Genomic DNA, 12,524 nt, shown 5'->3' with positions numbered 1-12,524 from the left:
AGATATTATTATTATTATATCTCTGACTAAAACAGAATTACCAGACAATAATAATATGGCCTGGTAAAAACACCAAAAAAAATTAAAATTTTGTTGTTAATTATTATAGTTTAAAAACAGCTGAGTATTTTGTGAACATTTAAGGTTGTCATTATTTATACCGAGCAAAAAATGTTTGAATAATCACATTTGTTGTATAATATTTAATTTATTTTGTTTTTAGTATTTGTTGTTATGACGGCAACAGAAATATATACTTAATCTATGAAAATTTCAACTCTCTAGCTATTACCGTTCTTGAGTTACAGACATCGAAGTCTCAGTAATAAAGTCCCGTTTTTACCCTTTGGGTACGGAATCCTAAAAATCAGTTTTCAAATAGTCTACCAGTGTGGATGCTACAATGCCACGACCTCACAGACGACAGAACTAGACAGACAGCAGACAAACACCTCAAACTTATAACATCCCTCTTTTTTGTTGGGGGTTAAAAATATACAAAATATTATGTTACCTAAATTGAATCAGTCAAATCGGATCTTCATACTGTTCCGTAAATTTGACTCAGCGTCTTATTAAAATTAAGTGATAATTTATCTAGATTCTAGGCTGGGGAGTGAAAGAGAATAAAGAAGTTTTTTGCTCTGACGTTGCAAGTGGCAAGGAAGCTGAAAAAGCCTGATTTTTACAATTTTACGGGTCTTTGTGAAATTGACCTTATATTCTATAGGTCTTATTCTTGTAAGCAAAAGTACTAAGTATAAGTATAAGTAGATATAAGATTTTTAAGCTCTTTAAAAAAAGTTTATTGTTATTTATTAGAAACTATTAGGTTAAGTACTTAAAATTTAATATTTTGTAAGAAAATATTTTCATATTTTATGATTAAAGTATTTTATTTTGCAACCGTGTTTCATTTTTAGGACTTAGAACTTAGAGCATTGCCACACTTACGGCACTCAGAGTAATTTAATGATGCTTAACCTACAATTTAATGACGAGTTTGACATTTTAGATAATGTATGGGTCTTATGTCAAAATCTTTATTTAAATACAATAATTGGGTAATTATATGCACGTCTCTGAGTGCGGGTCTATTTATTAAGTACGTCATATTAGAGGACCCGACTCACACTATCTATCGTTATACTTCACGCATCTTATTTTTTAAATAATCTGTTACCAAAGATAATAGTAAATAGTAAGATACTAAGTAAATAGTTATTGCTGTTACAATTTATCAGATCGAATGTAAATCAACTATTCCCGTACATAATTGAATACATAAAACAATTCATTACTATCGTTTCGAATTGTGGAATAAAACTTTACTCAAACCCACTAGTTGGACACACGAAAAACTTAATCATTATTATTTTTAACAAAAAATTAAATCCGACTTCCAAGGTAAAAACAATAATAAATTAACATCCTTATATTTACTTAATATGAACTAAAAAGTATTAAATAATTTTTCTTATCTAATAATGCCTTTTTCCGAATTCGGCTAAACCTCAACTATTTCTGTACTCAATCTTCATCATTTTGAAGTCGGTACCAGATAGCTGAATCTTCAGTTCTCTGACAGATTATTTGAAACTTTTGGAACTGGTTTAGCCGAATTCGGAAAAAAGCATTATTAGATAAGAAAAAATATTTACTTAATACTTTTGAGTTCATATTATAAGGATGTTATTATTGTTTTTACCTTGGAAGTCGGTTTTAATTTTTTGTTAAAAATAATAATTTTGACACTCTTTTTAAGTTACCTAGTAAACCATCGCGTAAGTATACTTATTTAATATTCTACGTATCTTAATTCTTATTACAATTTGTTAAGAGTCACACGTGCTGATCACAAATATCAGGTAGATAATTTTAAACAATACATTTTAAAAAAATCGAAGTGAACAGTAAACACGTGCTAGCCGCTAGGCAATTATTGTAGGTCTATAAACTTGCATAGGAATTCTATCTGTATATGTATCAAAATCGTGTAAATATAAACCGTATAAACGAAGTATTTTTTATACTAATTGCGATTGTGTTTCTTATTCCTATTACGATGTAGATTAGCTATGTATGTCCACACTGTGCACTTTCATCTTCAATTTTCGTCATCTTTGAATGCGTCAAAGAACGCAACGCAAACATTGTAATTTTTTTTTGTTCAGTTGAAAAGTCTGTCAGCTTATTGTAACATGTGCGACGAGAACATTTTACAATGTTTAATGTCAAATGTGTGCCTTACGCTCTGGAGTAAAGGTTAAATTTGTTACTTATGTTCAATTTTGTGGTAAGTACTTGAAATATGTATTTTGAAAAACATTAAGTAAGTATATTTTTTTTAATTAAAATCGCTATGAAATGTACCAAATAAATAAGGACATAACGTGATGACTGATGATATAATTATGGTGTTGTGTGTATATTGTGTCCATGTACAACCATCATGTGAGTTGTGACATCGGTGAACCTGACATGGTAGTGATGATGATGATGATGATGAATGTAATTTGCATAGTAGCATAATATGCTTTCAGTTCTTAAAACAACGCCTAAACCCCCAAACTTGTATCTATAAGGAATCTGGAGTTCTCTTAGTATCTTCGGAACTATAGTACCTATACCTTGGTGCAAAATCTTGCGTTTTGGTAGCATATTTCGATATAAATTTTGAGGAGTTCCCTCGATTACTCATGGATCCCATCATCAGATCACCACTTTTGTGAAAATGGGAACAAATTGGAGTGAACCCTAATATAACAAAACAAAAATTTTGAAAATCGGTTCACAAACGGCGGAGTAGTGGTCGAAAATACAAAAATAAAAAAATAAAAAATATCCACAGCCTCCTCGTTTTTTGGAAGTCTGTTAAAAATAGGTCCAGCCATTTTACACATAGCGCCGAGCACAAAATTATTATCATTGCTACCCATTGATCTTATCAATGCACTTTACACGACGAACATTTTAAACTGGATCAAGGCTACAACACAAGTTGTAATAGCACTGATAACCTGAAAAATACAATATTTACCTATAGATACAATTTATATATTATAATTGATATTGCGTTTCGAGACTTGCAGAATGAGTAATGAGTATACAGTATAGTACCTACTAATAAAAGCGACTTTTCTCGGACGTGGTAGAACACGATAAAGTGTGTCCGCAATTCAACGGCGCCGTCAAGCGATTCTCGTCTTAAATGCGTGGTGAAGCGAGCTTTGTCGATAGTATTATCAGAGAAATTGAATATAGGCAGATGGCGGATCTATGTGACGTGGTCGGGTTAATGTCAACCCCAGCCGAAGATGACGACCTAGGCTTGGTTCACACGGCACATTCCTGCACGTTTTTAGGGTTCCGTACAAGGAACCCTTATAGTTTCGGTCTGTTCGTCCGTCTGTCTGTCCACGGTTTTGCTCAGGGTCCAGAGACTATAAGACCTACTTAAAGCTGTAATTCGGCATGAATGCACATAGGTAAGCCGCCAAAATGGTGCACAAAATCTTAAAAAACGGTACCTCCCTACTGACTTCAATGAGGGGGTGATTTTTTTCCGTCTACTCCCTTACTGTACCAATATATATTCTGTGACCGTACGTCTACTCCCTTAGAGCCTGTCCACACAGGCGTTGCGTTTGCGTTGCGTCGACGCAGCGCTGCCGCTTGACGCATAGGCTCTAATAGTAGGGGAGGTCGCGCTCATTTTAAAAAGTAATTTCATACCGAGCGAAAATCGTAACAATAATACTATTCTATTAATACATAAGAGTTTTGATCGTCGATCGATCGGGTGGAATAAAAATTGAGAGTATCTCAAAGTTGTTGTTGGAAATCGTATTGAATTGACATTAAAAAGATCCCAATTCGCACCCAATAAAGGTCATATCTAGATTATACACGTTTAGGTTTGGTAGGTGCTATTTTAGTTTTAGTATATAACAACAGATGGCGCTTTTAAAGTAAAATGTATATAATTCTTCTTCACAAATATTGACTATCGAATTAATTACTTAAAATTGCTATGTGAGACAATTTTATGGTTAATTCAAACGAAAATCGCCGTCAGCTGAATATTTGCAGGTGGAAATGTCGTCTACGCGACGCCCCAGGATACTTTGAGCGCGAAGTAGGGCTATATTGGTTATAGCTTATATCGCTGGCTGACGGGCTTTCCACCCGCATATTAACGATTGACGGTGGTCTTTATTATTAAAAAGGTATCAACATTCACCTGTATAAATTTTGTACGGAATGAAATGACTTTATATTTTAATTTTTTAACATAGTTCAGTAACGCGACTGACGTTAAATCCCCCGTCTGCAATACGGCTGACGGTGCATTTTTGGTTAAGCATGACCTCAATAATCATCCATAAAAAATTCATTCGGTATAAAATCACTTTTCGCAATTATTTTTTTTACAACTTTGAAATACTCTCAGTTAACATCCCACCACGGGTGCGGCGACTGACGCTGATTTTATTGATTGATGAATATTAAGCTACCGCTGGACAAAAATTTGGTCGGTATGAAATGACTTAGCAAACGATAGCACTACCTCCCCTACTATAACGTACCTTTCACGGACAGAACTATTCGTATCGGACGTAGAGAGAAAACGATCTACACTGACATAACCCAACTGAATGAAGTAGGTCCGGCATTCACATGTGAATCAATTTCTCTGAAAGTACGTAAGCGTCGACGCTGATCGCCCGAGATATTGTGTGAAATTCTAGGAAGCGTCTGTGAATAACTCATATTGATATTTTACACATTTTAGTTTAGGCGCTGTCCGATAAAAATCAACGTTATTAGTACCACAGTTCACAATAGATAGAACTAAGCAGTAGGCCGACTTTTTTCTCGAAAACACGTCGCGTGCGCGCGCATTGTGACTGCGTTGCTCAGCTAGCCGTTCGTAGCATTATTTACGTGGTACTCGCGCCGATTGTCAGTTTGTTTGAAGTCGGCTTACTGGTTCGCTCTGTCTATTGTGTTAGTACTTACCTTGACGCTAAAAGACCGAGTTAGTGAGAATATGCCGTATGGAGCGAACACGTCGTCGACTAAGGAGAGCCTTCCTAGGTATCTGGTTGCCTCCCGAAGTAGCAGCTGGTCTGAAGGTGCTGACGCCAATATTTTACACAGTATAAATTTTGTCTCTTCGATCTGATAAAAACAAACGTATTAGCCGACTTAGGGCCTGTTTCTCCACTTCCTGAAAAAGTGCCGAATAGGCTATCCACAACTTATTTGACAGATTCTCCGTACCCTATCTGTCAAGTTAAGTAGTGGATAGCCGATCCGGCACTTATTAGGAAGTGGTGAAACAGCTCTCTCTGCCCGGTCGGATATAACGCGGCGTAATTTCGGCATGGTGTATCATCGGTAATTTAAAATACATTGCAGGAGTAATGATGCCAAACGTCGGCCGCGTTTTTTCGGCCTAGTGTGTTTAGAAGTTCGGCATGATTACGCCTGCAATGTATTTTAAATTACCGATGATACACCATGCCGAAATTACGTCGCGCTATATAGGGTAGACTGGGTACGGTTGTGCCAGGGAACGGTTGTGACAGTCGTCATAACAGCGAAACTATACGGAATATGGGGATGGGTGCTAAGAGAGAAAGACGCGTCTTGCAAGTCTGAATGCTTCTCCCAGCATTGCTTCCGCCAGCACTTGACCATAATGTTATCAGGGGCCTTCATTGCTTTTTAAGAGTCAAAAGTAGGTTTTCTTGCTTGATTTATTTCAATGTTTACTATTTTTTGTATGCAAATAGCCTATGTCGTTTATTTTCCTGTTATAAGTTGATCATTAGTAGTTAACTACAAGTGATTATTTTTTACGTAAATCGTTTAGCCGACTCGTGGCGCTTGTTTGATAATTAAAATTATGTGTTGGGTACGGTTGTGACATACATTTATTTTATTTATTTATTTATTTAAATCAGGCTACGTAGGCCCATACAATATATACCATAATGACTATAACATACATAAAAATTATATAAACTACACATTATCACGAATTAACGGCGACGTGACGCGCGCTTCATTCCGGAGTCTCCCTCGGAACCTTCGGTAAACCACATCAGTCGGCCAGAATTCCTCCGCTTCAAAGGTCGGGAGAAGATGCGTCGGTACTCTCACCACAAAGGAACTGAAGTTGACCTTGTGGCGAGACTGCAGACGCTCGACCCTCAAGTGGAGAGATGTCTTCTTACTGATGTAGTCCACGACGTCTTCGACATCCATGGACCATGTCTTTTTATTCGTGTTTTATCGATAATCGATAAACTGAAAAATATTTTGTGAGCAACTAATTGATTTAACGACACAACAACAGCTAAAGCTATTCCAGCAGATGTCGTTGTTAAATAACACGAAGTCAATGAGTGTTTGTTAAATAACACGAAGTCAACGAGCAAAGCTCGGTCATCCAGGTACTGTTATAATAATATGGTGTTACTTACTTGTTTTTTCACACGGTGACAGCTTTCTACAACAATGAATAACTGAGACAAGTGGTAAACGAGCCAAACCGCTTGTACTATTACAAAGGACACTGCACCTTTAAAAATACAAGTTTATTTAGCGCTCTATATAGTATTTCCCTAATATTATAATTGGCAACACTCAGAGTTTGAAAGAAAATGTATGGAGGTTACGTCAAAATCTTCAATAAATTAAAGTTAAGTAATTATTAAATCTCTTTGAGTGCGGCCAATAGATAAGTAACTATACAAAAATAATATAAGGTGAAGGTAATACCTAAATAAAAATAATAAGTACCTTTTCTAAAACTGTAGCCAACGTAAAAAATGGTTGTGGAGATATTGAAAAATTTTTGTACAAATAGCGCAAAATATAAACCACCCTCTTTCGTGTTTACATTCAGAATCAATTCGCAAAGCGAATTCGATAGAAAGTAATATTGACGAAGGATCTCATGAGGTGCCCCTGAATCTGAAAGTCGTTTACTTATTTTGTTATAACTTACAAAGATAATAATATATCATTATTAAATAAAAAGTTTTAAAGCCGTAGAAAAGACGTTATGTCCTTAGTTGAGTTAAATAGTTTTTTTTTACAAATGATCGTTTCGATCCATCACCAATGAATTGGTATAAACTATAAACTTGCGATGAATCGTAACTAGTGGCAGCCTTAAAACCCGCTCATAGTATCCATACTAATATAATAAATGCGAAAGTGTCTGTCTGTCTGTCTATCTGTTGACTGTTACTCACTCACGCCCTAACCGCGGAACCAATTTTGCTCGGTGATGGAAATACTTTGACTCCCGGTAAAAGGACATAGGATACTATTTATTTTAGAAAAATGTACGGTTGCCGCGTGATAAACGAATTTTGGCGCAACGGAGTTGCGGGCGTCATCTAGTAAGCCATAGTAGTTACCATTTGCTCCGATAATTGATAGGTCACTGTTGATAGCTCGTGTGGTGGACAGTATCATAGCCATTATAAAGGTAAGCTGGTGAGACGCCAACGGTAGAAGTATTATAAGAAAATAAGTCAACCGAGCTGCCACGACGAAGCTGACTGTAACTTAAAAGTTAAACGAATGATACATAATGAAATTTTTAGTTTTTATCGGTCTACTCTTTAATGCTAAGTTTTAAACTTAATCAATATAAATAGACACATAATTTCATATAAAAGAAAAACTTTTTTTGGCACGTGGAATCATGAAAAGTCAAAGTAGGTCAAAATAAGCCCCCCAAGTAGACCCCCAGTCTAAAAATTCTATTTCATATTATGGTATCTAAATATTATATACTTATAACTCAAATGTGAGTGGTGACTGACTGACTGACTGACTGACTGACATAGTGATCTATCAACGCACAGCCCAAACCACTGGACGGATCGGGCTGTTTAGCATGCAGGTAGACGTTATCACGTAGGCATCCCCTAAGAAATGATTTTGATCAATTCCACCCCTAAGGGGATAAACAAGGGGATGAAAGATTGTATATAATACTTAATAATACTTCTTAACGCGAGCGAAGCCGCAGGCAAAAGCTAGTTATAATAATAAGCGGTAGATGTTATGCTCGTAGACATGCTACGCTCGTAGACGCGCTACGCAGTACGTACCATAAATAAATACATAAAAATAAAAAACTCTTTATTCAAACAAACAAAACAGATCAGTTTACACAAGTTACAAATACCATAGTATAAGGGTGAAGCCAAACGAGCGTAATTTGTGAGTTTTGAGTCGCAGAAATTCGACTGGCAGAAATTCTGCCGCACTCAGTTTCATACAGAAGTCCTGTTTGATTCACACGAGCGTAATTTTGTGAGTCATGAATTGTATGAAAAGATATTTACGCGGCAGAAATTCTGCGACTCACGACTCACAAATTACGCTCGTTTGGCTTCAACCTAAAAGTACTAGCATAGTTAATAGTATACATTTTAGACTGCGTTTCCACCAGAGATGTGTTGCGAGGAATGTGAATATAACAGAAAAACGCTTAAATAAAAACTTCCAATAGAAACGCCGCGCTGAGCGATGTCATGACAAGCTCACGCCAATGAAGCGATTCTATTGGTTCTCAAAAGCACATTCCTCGCAACACATCTCTGGTGGAAACGCAGCCTTAAGTAGAAAAATCAAACTCGACCGAATTAAAGTACTATTACTATTTAGAATTTACATCATTAGAATTGAAATTACCCCGTTTCAATTCTAATGATGTATAGGTATTGCTTTCTTAACTTAACATCACATTTTTTATTCGTTAGACGTTAGGTAAGCATATAAAGTGCCTCTGAATACTTTTCAATTATCTGGAGTCCGATATCAAATCCATTAATTTATTAATAATTGCAATCTGGCTGTTGAGTAGGACATGGCATGACCAAATTACGTAGGTCAGAAATCAATTTCTCTGAACGTACTTAGAAATCAGAATGTACTTACATTCCCCCCATTCCTTCTCAGGCACATACATGCTAGAATCGATGATCATAAGAATAATGACAGCAAACATAGTATACACCATTATAATCCGTGCGATCCACGGATTTGAGATACTTCGTTTCTTGAGATTCATTTCTATCTGAAATTTTGTTTTTATGACAAAAACGAGATCACACTTATATGTATACAAGCTCACTCTCTACGTTAATAGTCAATTGTTATAATTCATGTTGTTACTCAACAATTATAAAGTGGTACTTAACTGGGTTTTTTCTCTATGGGTAAGGGGGCGTCCACAAATTAAGTGTGGTGTTTTTTTTTTTTAATTTTGTTAAAAAAAAATACGTGAGATTTTGCCGAGACCTACCCTCTCTCCAACGTGAGATTAGATGAGATTTTACTCGACCCCCTCCCCCCCTTAAACACCTCATGTAATTTGTGGAAGCCCTCTAACTGGTACGGGACCATAGAGAAAAATAAACATACATCGGGACCATCCATAAAGTACCCATAGAGAAATATAAGACAATTGAAAGTACCTGTCACACGATTGTCAGGATTTTGTCAATCGCGGCCTGCCGTGAATGGGCCTTTTATAGAGAACAAGTTTTTGACAAGGAGTCAATGACCGCTACCGCCATGTTTCACCGAGTAGGTACAGTTATAGGTATATTAACTTTATGGTCATGTCCTGTTCTGAGGTCATGTCAGACCTCCACAGCCCAATAGTATGACTTGTGCATCATCAAGCACATTATTCGTCGTTTATTTTCGCTGTTGGGCAGGGTACTGAATAGGGAAGTGGGCAGCGCTTGCTGCTGCCCCAACCTGAGCCCAAGACTGGCTACGCCCATGCTCGCGCCCCACAGAATATATTATATTAGTAGTACCAAGTACAAACTCGCGCTGCCACTCATCATGCCGCTGCTGGTGCCCGACGCGGAAAGTGGGAAAGTGAGTAGAGGGCTCAGTTGAAACACTCATTGCGTCGTTACTGCCTCAGAAGTGTTCAGGGAAATATTTCCGGCATGGCAGCGCGAGGAGCAGCGGCACTGCATGGCCAGCGGGTGAATGTAAACGGCACATTTATAGGAGGTTACTCACTTCTTGAATTGTCTTCATGTACAACATACAATTTTTCATTCGTCTCGGTGCACCGAGTACGGCCTTTACGACGATGAGGTGGACGACGAGTAAATTTGTCATTCCAATTATGGACCAAAAAATAATGGAAACTTTGGCCTGAACCTTGTCTAATTGATTGTACAGAATCTCCGGTATCAAAGCTGTTATATTCAAAATACCTTAAAAATAATATCTACATAGAAATATGATTTTTTTAGTAAGTACTTAACCTGTTTTTAAATTACTATTTACTTATTAATAACTAGATGGATAATATCATAAACTTATAATGCATATTATAAGTTTATGGATAATATTATGTATGTGGGCCTAGTCAGCCAACTTTTACCCACTAAATCAGAGGCGGCATAAGGCGTGGGCGACGTGCGTGGGCAACCACCCACGGCCTCGCCGTCTAAGGGGCCTCGCGCCCCGTGTACTACGAGGTTTTTTAAAAGATTTACGAGTTTTGGTACTCAAAGTTTGAGTATCAAAAATTTATTTCTCTCGACAAATCCGTCCTTTTGCGTCCATCCATCAGGGGGCCTCGCAAAATATATTTTAGGGGGTCCTTCAAGATATAATATCTTGCCCAAATTAAATTAAGGTCTTGCCCCGCCACTGCACTAAAGCATGGCTTTATCATATTATCATCTCTAGGTATTATACAGGCTGACCGCTGACCTCCGCAACAGTCACAAAAGCAGTGATTTATTTCTTGCACTTTTTCCCAGCTTTTTAGTGATAAAATAGAGCCTGTAAGACGTAAGTAATACTGGCCAGGTACTTACTATAAAGAAGGACGAAAACGTTTCCGCAGATAATGTAGCGTCGTGACAAAGTCACTGTAGTACTCCGTCCCTCTTCGACAAAGCGCAATGGAGCGAGACAGAAGATGCGCGACACACGAAGCACTGCAGACATCTCCGCAGACAAGTCACAGATATCACACATCCTACCTTACCTAGCTATCTCTGAGACCTGAAAATATCAAATACCAGATACAATACAGGCTGTAACAAAACTAAGTGATAATTAAGGGTGTGAATGACTCCCCTTACGGCTATGTTGAAAGAGTAACTTTTTTTTACTTTTGTATGGCAAAATTTATGACCCGGCCCCGGGAGCACTTGCCCATACAAACAAAAAAAATCCTTACGCTGCTACTTTCACAGTGAACTCTATACAAGGGCCACATACATATATCCCAAAGTATTATCACTTAGTTTTGTTAGTACATCTAGTACAGTTCTTGCAATCTATGAGCGCGCGGCGCCCTTAGTTGTGTTGGTGACCATATCTATACACGCGTACATGGCTCGCTCGCTACTGACTGCTCCGTTAGGTACGCACACTAACGAAAATGTCTATTCGTATTTCCAACTACAAATAAAGGCTACGCGCGCTCGCAGATTGCAAGAACTATATACAATAAAGTTTGAGCAGTAACTATTTGCTCAGAGTCTCAGACCTTGCTAGTAGCTCTATTCCACATTCTTACTGACACTTGACATGGTCCAAGAGAACAGCTAACCAGCGTCATTGTACCAATTCCTTCAAGGTGTAAATACGAATCAAATACTATTATTTATGAATAGATCTCACATCTATTCATAAAGATCATAGATCAAAAACAGAAAGTCAATTTACTCACCTTAGAAGATTTTAGCTATAGCTTCTTATAGTGCCAAGTCTGCCAACTAAGGTTGGGTTGCACCAACTTACTTTAGCTATAACTGTAACTTTAACTATAACTACAATGCAAAATGTCAAATCTTTGGTTAAAGCATAAAGTTAAAGCATAAAGTTAAAGCAGAAGGTCTCTGGTTAAAGTAAAAAAATGGACGCCATAATATTTAACCATAACCTTGAGCTCGACAAGGCTTATAATGAACGTAGCGAAAAAAGGAACTAACGCTGTAATCATACAAAAACGCCATTTTTGACAGTTCTCCTTTACCAGCAGCGCCCCCGCCCACGTGCATTTCAAGCCTTGTCGGACCAGCTGTCATCTGTCAAATTCTGTGATCAAAGTTAAGGTTAAAGTTAGGCTTCTTGCAGACGAACGGCACGTGTCGGCGGCAGTCGACGGCAGCCGACGGTAGCCGTTGACAGTTTATGACGCATGCAGGGTACCCATAAAGTTAATATACCTACCTAGCGGAATAGAGCAACAATCTCGAGCTGTCAAACGAAACCGAAATTTGTTTCATCTGTGTGTAAAAATATATGTACGTATACACTTAAACACAAGCATGATTGAACATGATTTCTATGAGATTAAATTGTCAACGTGCGGCACGTACCGACTGGACATAAAAAAAGAGTGCTGCTGCCATGGATCACACGTCTCTTTTTACCACGCAGTTTTACTGATAGTGACATCTCTCTTGCTCAGGCCTTTGTTTCTCTATTCCGCTAGGTAT

This window comes from Aricia agestis, chromosome 3 (assembly GCF_905147365.1).
Source record: "Aricia agestis chromosome 3, ilAriAges1.1, whole genome shotgun sequence".
In the NCBI taxonomy this organism is placed as follows: domain Eukaryota; kingdom Metazoa; phylum Arthropoda; class Insecta; order Lepidoptera; family Lycaenidae; genus Aricia; species Aricia agestis.
This window is presented reverse-complemented; position numbering follows the sequence as displayed.